This window comes from Gopherus flavomarginatus, chromosome 1 (assembly GCF_025201925.1).
Source record: "Gopherus flavomarginatus isolate rGopFla2 chromosome 1, rGopFla2.mat.asm, whole genome shotgun sequence".
Taxonomy (NCBI): Eukaryota; Metazoa; Chordata; order Testudines; family Testudinidae; genus Gopherus; species Gopherus flavomarginatus.
Genome location: NC_066617.1, coordinates 225379187 through 225399463, shown reverse-complemented (window position 1 = coordinate 225399463; position 20277 = coordinate 225379187).

The following is a 20277-nucleotide window of genomic DNA, read 5'->3' as shown; positions in this document are numbered from 1 at the left end:
AAGAGTACTTGCTACATACAGCTTGCAAACATTCCAGAGGTCCACGTTTGTTCATAAAACTATTCATTTAACAATTATGAATAATGAACAAATCTGTAGAAATGAGAATCTATTTGTGGGCAATTTACTTATAAAAAAGTAGGCCAAATAGAATGAACAAACTGTTCCCAACAAATAATTTCACCATGCCTAATTGTGAAGATAAAGTATCTCTGTTCAGATCCATCTAATGAGAATACTGGCGAGATGTACAGAATACATAAAGAAGAAAGAAATAATGCATATGACCTCTTTAGAACCTTGGCAGTTGACCTTCCTGGGCTGAGAATAATGAGCTGTTTGGATGACTAGTACTGCATCAAGTGGCTGATTATATTTCCCCCCACACACAAAAAATGTAATCCAACTCTGCGAAAGAGTGCCAAAAATAAATATTGGCCTTGGGAGGCTTCGTCATTAGCATCCTTTTCAAGGAGCATGAAAAAGAATCAGGTAATTGAACAGTGTAATCAAATGAATTCGTGAGATCTCTTCACTTTGAATTTCTTTAGAGGGTTTTTTTAAAACCATTGCCAAAGGGGGGAAAAATCAGAAATAAAAATGTTCCAAAGCCCAGAATTTACTTTAATATATTTTTCCTTACAGACACACTGTCCCCAACTCCTTCTTCTTTTGCTCTTATGAAATTCCCAGTCTTCGGCTATTGTGGCTCAATAGCTCCCCCAACACACTTTTGCAATTGTAAGCACTCAGGGGTTCCACTAAAAGGGTGGCTGGATGCAGCTTCAGGACTAATTGTATCCTACAAGTTATAGAATTATGCACCAACAGCTAAAAGGACACAATTACAAGTTGAACTATTGTGACACACACTGTGTAATGTCATACAATCAAATGCAATGTTTAGTAAACATAAACCTCTTTGTCATTTTGTATTTATTTATACAGGTTTAAAAAATAAAGCACACATTTAAAAAATGTAATTTCTCTACTGTATCTCTGTAATAATATGCACTCTTCTGAGCGGCTGAAAGATGGGGTGAAGATGGGCTTGAGAAATATGGAATGACTATTAGATTGCATTAAACTGCAAAGAGAATATTTTAATTCAGCACCCTGCCATAGCCTCCTTGGTGGCTGTTTCAGCCTATCATGTCAATTAAGAATTGGCTTGTTAAGGAACCAAAATTCTACCGATTAGCGAGACCTTAACTAGGTCATCACATAGAAGAGTACAATGCTCCAAAGATGCTGTTATGGTCCATTGGGTTGATAAATACTGAAGAGTTTATAAAGTTAGATTCCCTCTTCCACCACACAGCACATGTGGGAGTAAAAGGAAAGAAAAATGGGTTGAAAAGCTGTGAAGCCAGTGGCGAAGGAGACACACCATGACATACTCCTTTCTCTTCCCATAAACCAGTGGAAGTTACTCTGCAAGGACATCAAATGGTGGGCTGCCTGGAGGTTTGAGGGAATAGTATGGCTTCATGAGGGTGAACCTGGGGAATAGCTGCTGTCTGCAGCAGGCTCCTTTCCAACTCAGCAGATTTCCAAGAGGAAATTTCCAGGGGGTTAATACTGTTCTAAGCAGCAAACCTTCCAACCTGAGTCTTTTGCACTGGCAGAGAGGATGATAAATCACTGGGACAGCCAAGCAGCACAGGTCCTCAAAGCAGGAGGAGGACAGGGACCAGTATGGAGAGCCAGGCACTCAGAAACTGCCTCCAGATCCAGGGATTTAGAGCATGATATTCCTCCATAAACTCAGATTCCACAGAATTTAAAGGGGGTACCTCTCATTTGTATGAAGATTTTTTTTTCTATCTGTATCTCCCCACTCCCTTCCCCTACTTTCCCCCCAACCCATCCCATTTCTTTGTGGGATATATCACAGCAAAGGAAGCATGTATGTCAATTCCTACATTTACAAAACAGGCCTTTTAGGCTAAAACCAACTCTGACTGAAATGGGCACAACTGCCATTGATTTCAGTGGAAGGTCAATGATGCTTTTCATGCAATTGGACTATGTTCTCCTCTTTCCATGTGAAAAACACAAGAAAAAGTAAGGGAGCAGATGGCCCAAACAATAGTATCTTAAGCACCAGTAAGAAAGCAATCATGCATGACATTTTTATTAGTAGTTTTAAAAGGAGACTCACTACCTTAAAAACAAATTAAGGCCTCAATCCTGCAAATGCAATAGATTCAATGGGACTATCCACATGCTTAAAGTTATGTAAGTGTTTGCAGGAATCTGGATCTAAAATAAAACTAACCACAAAGAAAGGACATTTACAGTTGACTCCTTTATAAATCTCCTTCCATAATTCACCCCTTCACATGCAAATACTGGCACGGGATTTGATAGTGGCCACCACTAAAAAAAATAATCATTATTTGCCAATTGTTACCATGCAGTTTTTGAGAGGCCAGTTTATTTACCTATTCTTAAAATAAGGCCATGTTTACACTACTACTTATGTCAGCAAAACATTTGTCATTTGGGGGAGTGAAAAAACACCCCCTGACAAACTTATGTTACATCGACTTAAGCGCCGGTGTGGACAGTGCTAGGTTAGCTGTCTATGTTAGCTTAATAAGACTAAAATAAAGAGCCCTTTAGCAGCTGGTATTTTTTCTCTGTGAAGATACTTACACATGGTAATGAAGTCACCTCTCAGTCTTCTTTCTGATAAACTACATCAATTAAGTTCACTATAAGCCATTTTCTCCAGCGTTCACAACATTTGTGTAGCTCTTTTCTGCACTCGCTCCAATTTTTCAACATCCTTTTTTAAAATATGGACACCAGAACTGTATGCAGTATTCCAGTATTTGTCTGGACAATGCTGTATACAAAGGTTAAAAATCACTTTACCATTCCTACCCTATTTATATATTGACAAATCATATTAGCTCTTTTTGCCACAACATTGCACTAGGAGCTCATGATGAGTGGATTGTCCACTATGACCCCTAAATCCTTTTCAGAGGAACTGCTTTCCTGGAGAAAGGTCACTGTTCTGTAGGCATGGCCTGCATTCCTTGTTCCTAGATGCATAACTTTGCATTTGGCTTCATTAAAATGCATGTTGTTTGAATGGTCCCAGCTTACCAAGTGATCCAGATTGCTCTGTATAACTGCCCTGTCTTCATCAGTATTTACTGCTCTGCCAATCTTTGTGTCATCTGCAAATTTTATCACTAGTGATTTTATATTTACTTCCAGAGCATTGGGCCTGGTATGGACACCCTGCAGAACCCCAATAGCACCACCCCCATTTAATGATGATTTGCCACTGACAACTATTTTGAGATCTATCTGTTAACCAGTTCTTAAGCCATACAACATGTGCTTTGTTGATATTGTATAATGCTATTTTTTTTAATCAGAAATGCTTGCTGTACTATGGCAGGTGCCTTTCATAAGTCTATCAACCAAACTTATAGGCTCATCAAAGAATTAAATCAGGTTAGTTTGACAAGATCTATTTTCATTGTTGACTGGCATTAATTATATTCCTATCCTTTAATTCTTTATTAATTGAATCTCATATCAGCGTTTCCATTATTTTGCTAAGATGACCTAGAGTTACCCAGGTCATCCTGCTGCCCTTTCTCAGTATTGGCACAACATTACAACTCTTCTAGTGTTCTGGAATTTTTCCCAGTATTCCAAAATATTAAACATTAGCAACACTGGGCCAGAGAGCTCCTCAGCCAGCTTTCAGAACTCTTGGGTGCAAGTTATTGGCGACTGCTGATTTTAAAATGATTATCCATAGTAGATTTTTGTCTAACATCCTCCTCAGTTACTAATGGATTGGAATGTACTTCATCATCCTTAGGTGATAGGAGTATATTACCCTGCTGCTTGGGGAGAGGGATAGCTCAGTGGTTTGAGCACTGGCCTGTAAAACCCAGGATTGTGAGTTGAGGGGGCCAGTTAGGGGTCTGGGGCAAAAATCTGTCTGGGGATTGGTCCTTCTTTGAGCAGGGGGTTGGACTGAGATGACCTCCTGAGGTCCCTTCTAACCTTGATATTCTATTATTCTTTCCAAATGCAGAACAGAAATATTTATTGAATAGCTCTGCCTTTTCAGTATCATTATTCATAATGCTACCATACCCATCTAGTAACAGTCTATACCAGTGTTATTTCCTTTGTTTCTGATATACTTAAAAAAACTTATCCTTGGCCCTGCCAAATATGGATTTTTCCCTGATGTCTTTAGCTTCCCTTATCAATTTTCTATACCTCATTACTTCTAATTATTCTGATTGCTGTCTGCTTCCTCTTTTTTCCAAGTTATTTTTTTCACATCCCCTCTTAATCAGGATGGGCTTTTAACCAAAGTTATTTCTCTTTTTTAACTGTGGATAGACCAAAGAGCTATCTATTATCAGAAATCCCTTCCACATGTAGGTTCTTTAAGATAAGAATGTTGAAAAAAAGATGATTCCATGCAAGGATCAGGGAGTGGGGCTAAGAGGAGAAACTGACGGTTGTGTGCAAGGATGCCCTGTGTTAGGGAAATTGGCTTTGCCTCTTGGACTGGGAGCACAATCCCTCTGTAAAACATCAGAGTTTGAATAACCTCTACCCATGGAGCTGCTGAGGGAGGACAGACAGGCATGCAGGAGGAGTCATTAAAGTCCAGAGACATCAGTGCTTATAAATGACTCCCTGACTCCATCCATCTAGCTCCAGTCTTGTCAATATAGTCCTCTTCCTCACTCAGGCCCGTGCACATACTGTTTCCCCTCCTGCCCCTTCTCAATCATCTCTATCCCTTCACAGCCCTGCTCACTCTCTTCCCACGCTGCCTCAACACCAGAAAGCAGGACTGTCGGAAGTCACCACTATGTCCTGACACTTGAGGAGATACTCGATGTGTGTGAGGAGAGCATGGAGATGTGAGGGGTCACAGAAGAGTCAGTGGGTAAGTGAGAAGCTTGAGTAAAGAGTGGGGAGTGGGGGCAGGAAACAGCCACATTCCTCTATCCATCATCTCCTTAGTTCTGGAGGGAGGTTTGACCTTGTGGACTAATCTGATCTGGTCGGCCAGAGGAAATTTCCCCTCTGATGAAGCTCAGGCAGTTAATCAGAAGAAGCTGATCAGCTTTGCTCCTGAGCTATCACCATTGATAAGTCTCCTTCCTCTGCCTACAAGTAGGAGCCAAAGATAAAGTAGTTCTTCATCACTGATTGCAATATTAGCTCTGAAACAAGATATTAGCTTATGGAGGAGCAGGAATGACTCAATAGTTAAGATTGTAGCAGGGTTTCTGTTTAAAGCCAAAGTTTCAAACCTCTTTGAAATCCACATGTATCATTAGATTGGCTTTAAATCTGGCATGGCAGTTCAGGGTCTGAGATAGTTTTTGTGTGTCAAGTCTGGGGTCATTTGCTCAAGGACCCACCAAACATTGTGTGATTTTAAAATTAAAACCTTTGCACATGGGTAGGAGGAAAAACTCAAACTGACAGGACTGGACTGCCCCGCGTGTGAGCTGATATCCAGCATAAGCTCTAAAATTTACAAAAACAAAATCGTTAGTGGAGCTGGTTTTGTGTTCTGGAGAACACACCACCACAATGACTGAGCATCTGGGTTCTACTGGACCTAAGCACATAGTCATAACAAATAATCTATCTGATGAGTTTGGACTCTTTTCCCATTCATAGAATATCTACAAGAAGATCAGTTTTCTCAAATGTACTTAAATTTAATATTATTAAAAAAAATTCATCAAAATTTTATTAAACTCTATGGATCAACTGCAGTTATTCTTTCTAAGTGTATGCTTGTGAAATTCACTGCAGTGAAGAGATGGATACCACTTACAAGGCTTAAGTAGGACATACATGGAGCATAGGTCTGGTGGGAGGTTACTGCATAAAGGTGAATTTGACATCCAATTTGACATCTACTTGAGCTGTGTTGCATAGTTATGATTGGTCAGGTAAGACACAAGGTTTCGTTTCTGTTCTCTATCTGGGACCCCAGTCCTGCAAGGGTCTGAGCTTTCTAGGTCCTGTCCAGCAAAGCCCATAAGCATGTGTTTAACTTGAAGCACAAGTAATCTCACTGCACTCACTGGGATTACTCACATGTTTAAAATTAAGTTAATGCTTAAGTGCTTTCCTGGATCATAAACGAGCACTCAGTACCTGGAAGGACTGAGCCTTGGATGCGCATGTAAACATTTCTGGTGCTAATACTCACATATTTGAATTTCCACAAATACTTGCACATGAGACTTTGAAACTGACTTTTCTGGAACATTTATAGCCGTTCACTTCAGTTTAACTAATGTTCACAAATATTAAAAGGGACATGAACATGATCAAGAGGGATGCATTTTAAAATTAATATGCACAGAATATGTTTAATGTTGAATTTTTTTCTTCCAATCACCTCCTGCAAGGATCCACATTTCAATTCTCTCTCCCCACAACTGGCATCTTGTCCTACTCCCATTAGAGTCAATGGGCCTAATTTACCATTGCACTGCATCACGTGTAGTCATTTGCACTTGCTCTGTACAGAAGTAAATGATGACAAAAGTCTCAGTGCATGGTGAATCTGACTTCAGAAGAAACAATGCAAGGCTCCTGCCTGTAAAATAAAGGGCTAGTCCAAAGGGTCTTATAAGGTTTCCTACCATTTCATTTTAGAACAGGGGTAGGCAACCTATGGCACGCTTGCCAACTTTGGCAAGTGAGCTGATTTTCAGTGGCACTCACACTACCCGGATCCTGGCCACCGGTCCGGGGAGGCTCTGCATTTTAATTTAATTTTAAATGAAGCTTCTTAAACATTTTTTTAAAAAGTATTTATTTTACATACAACAATAGTTTAGTTATATATTATAGATTTACAGAAAGAGACCTTCTACAAATGTTAAAATGTATTACTGGCATGTGAAACCTTAAATTAAGATGAATAAATGAAGACTCAGCACACCACTGCTGAAAGGTTGCTGACTCCTATTCTAGCATCACAAAATCCATCTTTATATTCTCCATGTAATGTACAGATAATTGCACTACTCCTTTAGTAGAAGGCTAGTGAGCACTTTCCCTTGAGGTTGATGGTAATCTATACGCTAGCCAGTGGGAGGGGCTTTCATTCTACTCTCTCCTTCAGAAATGCCTGAGATGAGAAAAATCAAAGTTGTCTCTTCCATCAGATTTTGGGTAGCCAGTGAACATTATAAGGTGAACATTATGAAATACACATGCTGCAATTAGTACTTCACAGCAACACCTCCTGTATTATATGCTTAATATACATCAGTCCATTAAACACCTCATCATATTCTTTAAGAATATCTTTTGCAACCTTTTTCCGTAGGTAAGTTAGATACCCTGCATTCAGGAGTTACGTTATACAAGCTGCATCACCTGCATTTACAGAATGCTCTTCAACCCAAGCACATTTGGGACCACCTGTTTCTCTATTTCAACCTGCCAGAAAAAGTCATTTCCAAATGTCAAGAACACATTGATCCATGGAAGAATGTCCCTTGGAAAAGGCATGCTTTCTTTACAAGAAACCAGATGTCAGCTGTGACCACCGATCATTCTGTTAGCAACCTATCTTTTCAAGTTAAGTCACGTAAATCTGAATAGTGATTAATTGGACTAATTACAGTTAGGAGTATGTTTGTAGGGGGAGGGGTGTCTGGGACAAAAAAAAGAAGGAAGGATGGGGAAGATCAGAGAAAAGGAAGGAGAGACTGAGGGGAGAAAAGATACTAAAAGAACATAACAGAAATAAAAAGACAAGATGGTAAACAGGTGAGAGAGAGGGAAAGAAAAAGACAGAAATATACATTAGAGACAAATATGTTTGGGGGAAAACAGGAAAAAAAAGAGAGACAAAATGTACCACAATATACTCTCAATGGAAAGAAAATAAGAGTGAAGGAAAGGAAAAAGGAAGGAGAAGGAAGAAAAATACAAAGGAAAAATGGTGAGTTCAAAAACAATCACTTAAAAGAAAGTGTAATGTCAAAATCCCAGGGATGAAATCCTGGCCCCATTGACATCAATGGGAGGTTTGCGCTGATATTTAAATCTCTACCTGAAATCAAACCAATGGGTCCTTGCATGTGTGTATATCTCACTGAAGTCAATAAGACTTGTGTGCAGAAGGACAACATTTTAACACATGCCTTTTTTTGGCATAGAAAATGTAAACCTAACTTTCTTTCCTCACCTGTACTGCTTTGCTGTCTGATTATTTGTGGCCTATAATCCCCATTTATAGTCCTTCTGCAATGATGGCTTCAAGAGGAAGAGAAGGCAGAAAGCACGTATTGTCTGTGCTTAGCACATAATCATTAATAGACCCAGGAGCAGCAAGCACCGCAGCAATCTCAGATAACTGGTCCATTAGCCTTGAGTCAGCTCTTCTGTACTTGTTTCCTGTTGCTTGCATAATTGACCACATTTTACTTATTTATTTTGTCTATAAATACTGTTCTCAGCTGAAAAGTGTTGCAAACTCATTCAAATTTCATGAATCCACAATGAGTATTCTGCAATGTATCCGTGAAGAAAAAAAAAACAAACCAAAACTCTTTTCCCCCTAATTTTCAAAGGACAGTGACAAATGTCTGAATAACTGAAAATTATTCAACTATTTAATCCTTCTTCAGATTTGCAGCTTTACCCATATACAATGTCAATTCAAATGACTGGAATATTACACCATGACTCCTGGATATCCAGCCCGTCCACTAGATCAATGGTTTTCAACCTGTGGTCCATGGACCCCTGGAGGTCTGCAGACCATGTCTAAGGAGTCCGTGAAAGGTTGTCACTACTATAGACCAGTGATTGCACACTCCCAGGTTGAAAGACTATAAGATTTCCAAGGGGGTCTATACCTCTGTTTGAAATATTTTAGGAGTCTACAAATGAAAAGAGGTTGAAAACTTGAGCTGGAGTGTGGTAAGGAACAACATTGCAAAGTAAGTGTGATCAGAACAATGATTCAAAGTTCCTGTTGCATTGACATAAATTAGAGACAATAACACCTCGTAGTGTAACCCTTTCTAAGTGTATTACCCATACATTGAAAACCACAACAGTTTAGATTTTCAAGGCTGATTTGTTAATGAGGAACTCTTTGTTTGTTTGTTTTTATAGTAGCTTAGTTCTGAGGCAACCCACCATAATCTGCAGGAAGTCTCCAAATCTGTTGACTTCACTATTTTTCCTTGTTTGGGATGATGATGAAATAGCTAAAATGCATACATATCAATTAGTGGAGAAGACTGGTTTTCAGCTGCCTATATAGTGGGTGCAGTTTTACACTTATAGTTAGTTGTGACTACAAATAATTGAGGGCGCAAATTATAGTATTGAAGTACGTAGCTATCTGCCTATGCAATCAGGTAGTTAGATGTACAAACACCACAATTTGTGCCTGGTGTTGAGGTCCCTTTATAATCAAGGCTTTCAAGCACAAATTAATGAAAGGAGGAAGACCTGACTCTACGCTTACACTGTAAAATACTCCATATTTCACAAAGATGCTCGCTAAGTAGAGCAACCATCTATATTTAAAGAAAATAAATAGCAACTGAATGAAAAAAAACAGAACAAGGTTTATTTTTTTCCCCGATACAAATTCATATATTTGAATCACATTGTATCCTTTCATGATTACTACATAAAAACCTATTTTTATCTAACCAACTGCATAGTATCTCCTTAATACATATGGGTTATGGGAACTTAAGTAGCAAATAAGAGATATCCATTAAAAAATCAGAGCAAGTGGTCATCTTATGATGAGAAATACAGTTAATCAAAACAATTAATAAGGGTCAGGTAAGTGGAATTCCAGTGAAATGAATAAACTAAATGCCATACTCCTTCTACGGGCATCACAGCTGCATTCAAAAAACCCTCAGAGTTTCCATGCATGTTTCCATCAAGATTTTACAATGCAGCAGATTCTCCTAGGTGTCACACTCAGGAAGTTGAATGTAATAATTGTGGTAGACATGAATGTGATGCTAGAGTGTGCCACTTTGCAAGAAAGAACCCTGAAACATTAGTGCCAGATTTTACTGTACTGAACATTATATACTATCCATAACGTCCCACCTGCAAAACCTATAGTTATTTGCATTGTGAGGAGCTCTTGGAGAGTTTGTCATCTCTCTGATCTAAATATCTTTTCTGTTCTTGTCTTCTCCATTTAATGGAGATTTCCTTTGCCAGCCTGCCCCTTTGATAATACTAATATAACATTTCCCACCAGATTTAAATGGAGAGCAGCCAAATCCCGCCTGCCTTTACTCATGCAAGATGACTTCAGTAGGAGTACTCCTGGGATTAAGGCAAGCGGGATTTGGACCCAGTCTTTAACATTTCTCTTACGGAAAAATTATTTATTGGGATTTCATTCCTTAACACCAACAAGTCCCATTCTTGCTCCTCTCTACATGATTACAACTACAAACCTGATTACAATGCGTCTTTTTATGCATAATCATCCTTTCATGTACACCTGCCAGATGGGACTGTATATTAGCTCTGAAGATGGAAACTAACAAGAATCTCTGCTTGCTATGAAATTGGATTAGGAACAGCTTCTGATGCATTCCCCCTTTGTCTGGGGCTCCTTAGACATTCCAATGCAAACTATTTTCAGAACTTTTACATGGGAAGTGACATTTTAAAACATGAAATTCATTTCAGAGTAAACGAGGCAAATGATCATTTGTGACAGAAATGCATTATTGTGGCACTCAAGATCTTGCTCAAACATTTCCAAATAATGAAATGTATCTAACTCAGTAACTACATTAGTTACTTTTCAAATTTAATCCTGCCACTAAATACCTACAGGTACATACTAAGCAAACGCATACATGCTGTCATTTTATGTTCTCACACTGTCTCTGTGGCACATGGGTGCTTTTCCATATACTTGTATATACTGCACATTGTAGAGCACCCCAAAATATTAACCTAAAACTATTAGTCATGAGACATTCTCTCAGTCTTGAAAGAACATACGATGACACCGAGAGACAGCCGACAGTGTCCAAGCCAGGCAGCAACTATTACATCTAAATAACACACTGAAGGAATGCTAAGGTTCCAAAATCAAGTGAACCAAAATTAGAGAACACCAGAATTAAGGTTGCCCATACAACCTTAATTCAACCCCCTTGTGCATATGCATTATAGCACCTTTAATTACAGCATCACTCGTGTTTTTTTCCACAGAACCTCTGTTTCATTCAGTGCACGGGAGGGATGATGCTCACTAAATGAGCAGCTACTCAATATTTTCTTTTAACCTCATTGTTCAACCTCACGCGCCTCGTGCTTCATTTACTGCACACTGTTTAAACCCTGTCCTGAAGAGAGAATTATTAATTTCCTCATGGGCTTTTTTATGGCGCTCATTGCTATAGTGTCTAAGTACTTCACAAAACATTAATTCATTCATCTTCAGATCATTCTTGTGAGATGAGGGATATTATTATCCTCATTTTACAGATGGAAAACCAAGGCATAGAGACATTAATGTCGAAAGGATCCATAAATGTTTGGTGTCCAATTTGAGATGGGTGTGATCTGATTTTTTTCAAGGAACTTTGCATTTTATAGCTCTTAATATGTTCATAGCACAGCTCTCATTGGCTTCAGGTGCGGTTGTGAGTGATCAGCATCTCTGCAAATCAAACCCAGGCACCTAGAAAATAAGGAACATACAATTAGTGAATAGTTTGGTTTAAGAGACTTGACTAACATCACACAGGAAGTCTGTGGCTGAGGCAGGAATAGAATCAAGGTCCCCTGGTGAACCCTGAAGAACTGGATTCTCTCTCTTTCTCTTCATCCAGATCCCTGCAACAAATGAGGCAGGGTCTTACAGATAACCATGTCATTCACTACACAACCCTAATTTATTCCCTGAGCACCATCCATCCCAGGCACAGGATGAGGCAGGGATCCTGTGGAAAAAATAGTATCTGATCTAATTAAAGACTGTGTGACTCGTCGTTTCTGTTCCCACTCAGACTAGACTAGAGTGTTCTATAGTGGTTACAGACCTTCTGTCCCTGTGTACACACACTCACTCCAAGCCTGAGGCTTTCTGCTCCTTGTCTCAGTCTCCATGCCCCAGCTCCTTTCAACTCTTCATGCCAACCCTAGTACCTCTCAGATCTGTGTCCCAATGCTAGTTCTCCTATCTGCTGACTCCTCAACCCTCCAGCCTGGTCCTCATTCAGCCCCAATCCCTCCCTCCAGTTCCTTGTCCCAATTCACACACAATTTACATCCCATTCCCGATGCTCCCTCCCACTGTTCCTCATCCCTGGGCCACTTCCCCCACCACCTCCAGTTCCTTGTCCCCATTCTCCACCACATTCCTTATCCCAGGCCCCCCACCCAACAACCCTTGTCCTAGCTTCCTCACCCCTGCAGCCCCTTGTCCCAGTCTACCTCCTTGCCAACCTCACCCCCACTCTGGCTGCCCACCCCTCTGCATTTCAGCCAAGTTGCTTTCTTCTCCTCCTCATTGCCTGGGTGCCAACAGAGGAAACACTGAGAGCACAGGAGGACAGCACCTCACTGCTCTTCGTTCCAAAGTCCAGCCGCACTGCAGCAGAAAACAGCAATTACAAGAAAAGTTCTGCTCCACCCTGCAACTCTGGAATGGAGCATGCCCAGTGCAGAAAGACTCTTTGGCAGATTTAAGTGCTAAACTCTAACAAACATCTACTGAGCATTCACAAATGGAATTTTTTCAGGGGCTTATAACTTAGCAAAATTTGGATGAATTTTCCTGGTGGCTTATTCCTGACATCAAAGTAACCTCCCTGCCAAATTTCAAGTACTTCCCCCAAAGCAGGAAGGTGTTAGGGCTTCTCAATAAAAAAAGTTAAAAAGTATTTTTAACATGAGCAAAGCAATGGGTTTTTTTTCCTAATCTCATTGTCAATAAAGCTCAACCATTTTAGTTTATCCTTTGAAGAACGATTCAGCCTGAGGCAGACACTCAGTGTGGAAAACTGCAGTCCAAGTGATTAAAGTCTGGCAATGTTATAAGCAACTAAAAACAAGGTCTTATAATGGAAAGTGTCAGGCAACCTTAACTATAGGCGTTGTTTGCTTCACCACCTGAAGCACCACCTAATAATGATGGCCGCATCGAATGCAGTAAAAGCCTGAGATAGACAGACTTCTATTTTTTCCTTACAAAATCAAAAAGTAGTTATAGACACCTCTTCCATTAATGAAATAAGGGGCACTGTTAGTGAGGTATTTGGTTAAGCACATTGGATAAACTCAGGTTATTAATCATTCTCACTATTCTACTATCAAGTGTGTCTACGGCTGAGTAACCAAGCTACCCAACTCATAGTTTACAGACAGAACTTTCCCAGGCCCATGTTCTTCTATCTAGTTGCCAGGCTGTAGTTTTCCTGGCTCTCTTCAATCATATAAAGTCACAACTTCCTAATGAACAATACACCACCAATATGATTCAATGAATAATGATTAAAAAAAACTGTTTACATAAATATTCCATTTAATCTGATCAGTTCTACATCTGGTGCCAGTTTCCTTCAGGAAGTTATTTTCACTCCGTCTTCCAGTCTATGCAATGAGTAGGGAGACCAATTCCAGATGAAAAGTGTCTGAGTGTAAAGTTCAACCATTACAACCTGTCCAGTTGTGAGCAGAACAGAAACTGTACAAAATGCCCCTTTTTACTGTGCAGACCTGCTTTCTAGAAACCATATTATAAAACAAAAGCCGCTAAGTTGCAAGGCCTACAAACTGGGAGTTCTGAATAATGAAACAAAAACCAGACAAAGTTAACTTACACCCTCCTCTGGTTTTCCAACACGTCCTTTCGTCTATACGGGCTTGATGCTGGCAGACCCTTACATGGCCACAGGAAGTAAGGAGCTTCTTGCCCACTTGCACGGCCCATGTAAGAGCTGTGTTCGGAAATCATTTATTCCCCCAAGCTACCAGGTACCTCAGAGACCAGGATCCCTATGTGCTGACCAGTGGAGCTGAGGTCAGTAGAGAAATCCCAGTTCACACCAGCAGAGGATGTGGTCCAATGTTTTTTCTTGTCGAGGTCTGTGCATTGATTCCACACATCTGTTTTTTGACATATTATTGATATGCTGACCTTCTGAGAGCACTGTCAACTGATTAAAGCAGGGGACCAGGAGTATGGAGTTGTGACATCTGCTCTGGTTCAGGGTTCTCTGAATTATTTAGGGTAACAAGTATCAACTCCAGTGTTCAAAAATCATGATATTGACTTAAAAATCATGAGATTTTTAAATACAATACATGCTGGGTCTTTTTTATTTGCTGTGTGGGTTTTGAGCCTTTACAATTCACATTTTCAAGATAGTCTCTGCAACTATTCAGGCTAGAAACTTACTTTAAAAAAAATTAAAGCTGAGGGGGGAGGGATAGCCCAGTGGTTTGAGCATTGGCCTACTAAACAGGGGGTTGTGAGTTCAATCCTTGATGGGGATAGGGGGCAAAAATGTGTTAGCTGATTTAATTGGGGATTGGTTGTGCATTGGACAGATTCCTCATATTCTATGATTTTCATATAACAACATGATTCCAGGAGCTGGTGCTTTAAAACATCAAATATCATGAGCAACACAATAAAAATCACAAGAGTTTGTAATGCCATCACTTGCAGCCTGATTCTCAAACATACTCAGGACCCATAGTTCCTATCAACTTCAACAGAACTTGAAGATGGTCAGCAAGTCTAAAATTTGACTCTTAACCTTTTTGTTCTTCAATTTCCCCATCTGTAACACAACAATAATATTTTATCAAACTAACAGGACTGTTTTTAGGAGTCTTAATTAATGTTTGTAAATTGCTTTTAGATCCTTGAATGTAAGGTGCCAAACACATATAAAAAAACCATGATTTATTATTAGATACTTCAGAAAATTTTAAAGATGTCTTAATATGGCCAGCAGTTTTCCCCCAAGAGGCTAATAAAAATGTATTTGTTTTAGTCCTCTTTTAAAAGTTATTTTCTAATTCGATATAGTACTGTCAATTATTCTACAGCTGATGATGTGAACAATTAAAGGAAATATGACTGATGCCTTTGGTGAAGTAAATATCTTTTTTGACATGTCATTATATACGTGCTTCTTGTGTAGCTATATTGCAGCTTAATAAAATCAGGACCAAGATGCCTCTGAGACAGGGTAGCTATTGCCTATCAATAAAATTTAATGTTGCACAGTTAATTTATAGGAAACATGGACTTCGTTAAGTGCTCTGGGCTACTCACCATGCAATAAAGTGTTATCCAGCAACAGAAGCTGCCTCGTTGTTATGGCTCTGCTACCACAGGATGTTTGTCCCTAAGCAATGAAAATTCATTTTATCTGAATAAGAGTTATGAGCAATTTGAGATTGTTCTGCACCAAAACGACCCACAGGATTTTGTATTTGCTTAATTATTCTCCAATTCATTTTTCATTTACAGGACCGATGATATACATCCACAAACCCAGGAAGGATAATGTTTGAACAATGACTTCTTGGTCTACAATTTTTGGTACTGCAAGTGAACTGGTATTTGTTTCTGTAAAAATTCCTCTGGTCAGCCGAATTACTCTCTTGAAAGACGATACACTTGTTAATGGACAGTCTAGGAATTACAAAGACAAATCATTAGCATCATCCTTCTCATCCTCGTGTATTTATATGAAGCACTGCATCCCGCTACACAGACTTTAGTCTGTTTGCGAAAGATGTTTATGATCCAGTCGAGACTGCGGTAAAACCAACAGAATGTCTTAGACTGTAATCTCTGGGTGGCATTGCAGCTCACGTAGACATACCTGAGCTAGCTTGAATCTATCTAGCTTGGTTACTGGAGCAATGAAGCTGTGGAAGCACTAACTTCAGTGCAGGCTAACCCCATAAGTCATTACCCAGGGTTTCAGGTGGGTTTGTATAGCCCACACTGATGCTCGCGCTGCCACCACTTCACACTGATATGCCCAAGCTAGCTTTAACCTAGCTAGCACAGAGCAGTGGAGTGCTTACAGCAGGGGTGAAAGTAACTTACAGGACTTACTAGTACTGCCAGAGTCCTGAGGAGGGCACGGCCTCAACCAGAAGAGGCGTGGTCTCTCAAGATTTAAAGGCCCTGGGGCTCCCAGCTGCAGAGGTGGCTGGGAGCCCCCAGGGCTCAGGGGCAAATTAAAGAGTCCGGGGCTTGAGCCGCCACAGAGCTCCGGACCCTTTAAATTCCCACCACAGCTCCAGCCGCCGGAGCCGCAGTCAGGATTTAAAGGACTCTGGGCTCCTGCAACCGCAGCAGCCCAGCACCCTTTAAATCTGTCCCCAGCTCGGCCGCAGGAGCCGCGGGCAGGGGGTTTAAAGGGCTCTGGGCTCCTGCAGCCGCTGCAGCCCAGAGCCTTTTAAATCCCTACCCCAGTCCAGCCGTCAGAGCCACAGGCAGGATTTAAGGGCTCTGGGCTGCCCGCTGCAGAGAGGAGCCCAGAGCCCTTTAAATCCCTGCCACGGAAGCTGGTGCCGTCCGGCACGGCATACTGGCTCTTGCCGGTATGCCGTACCGGAGGGGACCGGCTTACTTTCACCTCTGGCTTACAGAGTCCCACAGTTACAGGAGAGAACCAGGATATATTGCAGCAGGGATCTTACTAAATGGGAACTGTGACACAGATGATTTCTGCTTTAAAAGAGAAAACACAAGAATATCAGGTGAATGCCCTGATATTTGTCCTGGGTGATGCTAATGATGGCATCCTATGTGCATACTGCTCATTGATGAGGGAAATGAAAGAATACTCCAAACTGAACGAGGCTTTTGATGCCCATTTCATATACAAGCAGAATATTCTATATGAAAGGGCCAAACTGAAAAGGAGGTGTCAGGAAGAAGGAGAAACAGCTGACACTCTTATTATTGCAGTTAATCGCCTTACGGAACACTGAAAATATGGAATATTTAAAGAACTAATACAAGTCAGAATAGTTGTTGGTATAAAAGACACCAATTTATTGACACAGCTTCAGTTAGACTCACCTATCACACTAGCAAAAACTATAGCAAAAGTAGATGGCAAGAAACCATAACGAAACAGCAACGTGACTTACATGCTAGCAGCATAGGACAGTCCACATCAGACAATATTGACACAGCAAAGAGAAAAGACACAAATGTGAAAGGAGCAGTCAGATCAAATTTACAACATTGGAATAGCTCACAACTAGAGAGTGGGAGACCAAAGAACCTTAACAGAAGGGAAGCTTGGAAAAGCTGTGGAAGAGGTGGCAAGACCCCAAGCCACAGCTGGCAACAGTGTCCAGATACCGAGACAAGATATAGGAGATGCCACAAAACAGGACATTTTGCAATAGCAAATGGGCCACTGGGACTTGTGGAAACATTCCATGAGGGAGTGTTATCATCAGATGATGATGAGTCCATACTTCTAGGGACTCTAACCTCAATATTACAGACAGCACCTTGTACACAAATAGGAATCTAAGGCCTGGTCTACACTGGTGGGGGGGGCGTCAATCAAGTTACGCAACTTCCGCTTCGTGAATAACGTAGCTGAAGTCGACATACTTAGATTGACTTACTATGGTATCTTCACTGCGGTGAGTCAACTGCTGCCGCTCCCCCGTTGACTTTGCCTGCGCCTCTTGCCAGCTGGAGTACAGGAGTCAATGGGAGAGCACTCAGGGGTTGATTTATCGCATCTAGACTAGACATGATAACTCGATTCCCGCTGAATCGATCGCTGCCTGCCAATCCGGCCGGTAGTGAAGATATACCCTACATTGCTGAAACTTTACATTTAAAATTGATACTAGGGCAGCAATTACAAAAAAGAATTATAAATGATCTCAGGATGGAGAGCTGCAAAGATTTTACATGGGGCTAATAACACTACATTGGATGTCTGCCACTAGCTCCTTGGGAAACTGGAGAAAAGATGGAAAGGTCTTCAACAAATGATATATGTAAGACAAGGACTGACAACTCCCCTACTAGGGTTGCCAGCAAGACAAGAACTACACCTAGCTGAGAAACTGGAATTCATTAATGGCAAAAAATGAACTATACAAGAGATATATGCACCCATCTTCATGGGGCTAGGAAAGCCGTCGGGTGTACAAAAGAAAACTGGTGCCATCAGCAACTGACTCCCTTTGCTGGCATGGACCCATATCACTTCCCTATATCCTTGCTAGGGAAAGTCAAAGAAGAATTAAAGAGAATGGATGACATGGGGGTTATTTCCCATATGGAAGAACCCACTGACTGGTGTGGGGGATAGTTGTAGCACCAAAGCGCAATGGCAAAACCTCGATTTGTGTGGCCTTTATACAACTGAATAAAAGCATCTGCAAAGAAAGACATGCTTCTTGCAGTTGACCAGATATTGGCTCAGGTATCAGAAGTCAAAGTCTTTGCAAAGTTAGATGCTACAGCGGGCTTCTGGCAAACGCCCCTTGCTAAAAAATCTATACCATTAACTATATTCATACCCCATTTGGCAGGTACCATTTCAATCTTTTTCCATTTGGCATATCTTCAGCACCATAACATTTCCAAAAGAACATCTCTTGGATCTTTTGGCATGCAGACATGTTGGTAGATAGAGGGCAAAAGTAAGAATGATCATGATGAGCGACTACATGCAGTACTAAGACACTGCCAACAAACTGGGCTCACTCTGAATGAGAACTGTGAATTTGGAAAGGAGAGGCTAAAATATGTAGGTCACATAATTCACAAACAGGGAATTTAGCCAGATTCAGACAAACCAAAGGCATTACTTGCTTTATCTGAACCCAAAGATATTCTTGCTGTAAGGATATTCCTGGGTAAAACAAATCATGTTGGGAAATTCTTATCAACTGTGGCTCATCTAACAAAAGCTTTAAGAGATCACCTTAATGGTCACAATTCGTAGATCTGGGCTAGCCCACAACAAAAAGCATTTAATAAAGTAAAAGAACTAATGACATCTCCACCAGATTTAACAATGTTCTGTAAGTGCCTAATAACAGTAGCAGCAGGTGCATCTTCATATGGTTTAGGAGCAGTGCTCACACAAAAGCAGCAAGAAGGAGACCAGAGACCTGTTGCCTACCCAGAAGCCTCACAGAAACTAAGCAGCAGTTTGCTCAATCCAAAAGGAAGCTCTAGCAGTCACTTGGGCCTGTGAACAGCTCAGTCCATATCTGTTTGACTTGAATATTAACAAAGAAACAGATCACAAGGATTTGGGGGCATTATTGGGTTCAAAACCACTGGATGACTTTCCACTTACGATTCAAAAACTTTGCCTGTGGCTGATGCAATTTTCTTTCAACACTGAACATATACCAGGGAAAAGCATAGCTCCCCAATTAAGCAGCCATCAATGGAAGAAGATAAGGCTCTAAAGCAGTGGTGGGCAACCTGTGGCCCATCAGGGTAATCCACTGGTGGCCGCAAGACAGTTTGTTTACATTGACCATCCACAGGCACAGCCCCCTGTAGCTCCCAGTGGCCTCAGTTCACCATTCTTGCTCAATGGGAGTTGCAGGAAGTGGCAGTCAGCATGTCCCTGAGGCCCACGCCACTTCCCGCAAATCCCATTGGCTGGAAATGGCGAATCGCGGCCACTGGGAGCTGCAGGCAGCGTCCCTACAGACGGTCAATGTAAACAAACTGTCTTGTGGCCTGCCAGTGGATTACCCTGATGGGTCACAGGTTGCCCACCACTGCTTTAGAGCCTTATCTTCCTCCTGATGGGCTGCGTGCAGGCTGCAGGTTGTCCACCACTGCTCTAGAGAGAGATGTCAAAATCTACACTAACCTTGTTCTGGCAACAATTCCAATATATGCCATCTAATTTCAGCAAATGAGAGATGAAAAAGTAAAGGATGAGACTTTCCAGAAACTCAGCCAAACAAGATGCATTTGAAGGAGTCAACTTCCAATGGATCTCCTACCATATTCGCAGGACTGAAACAACCCTCACGTGGCCAATGGCCTGGTTCTCAAAGGACAGTGCATTCTGATCCCTACAGTACTTCAGAAAGAGATATTCTTCAAAATCCATGAGAGACACCAAGGTGTAAACAAGTGCAGAGCACAAACACAACAATCTGTATGGGGGCCCAGTCTGAGTAGGCGAAGTCATACCTTAGTAGATGGCTGTGAACTAGGTAACAAGGGTGGGG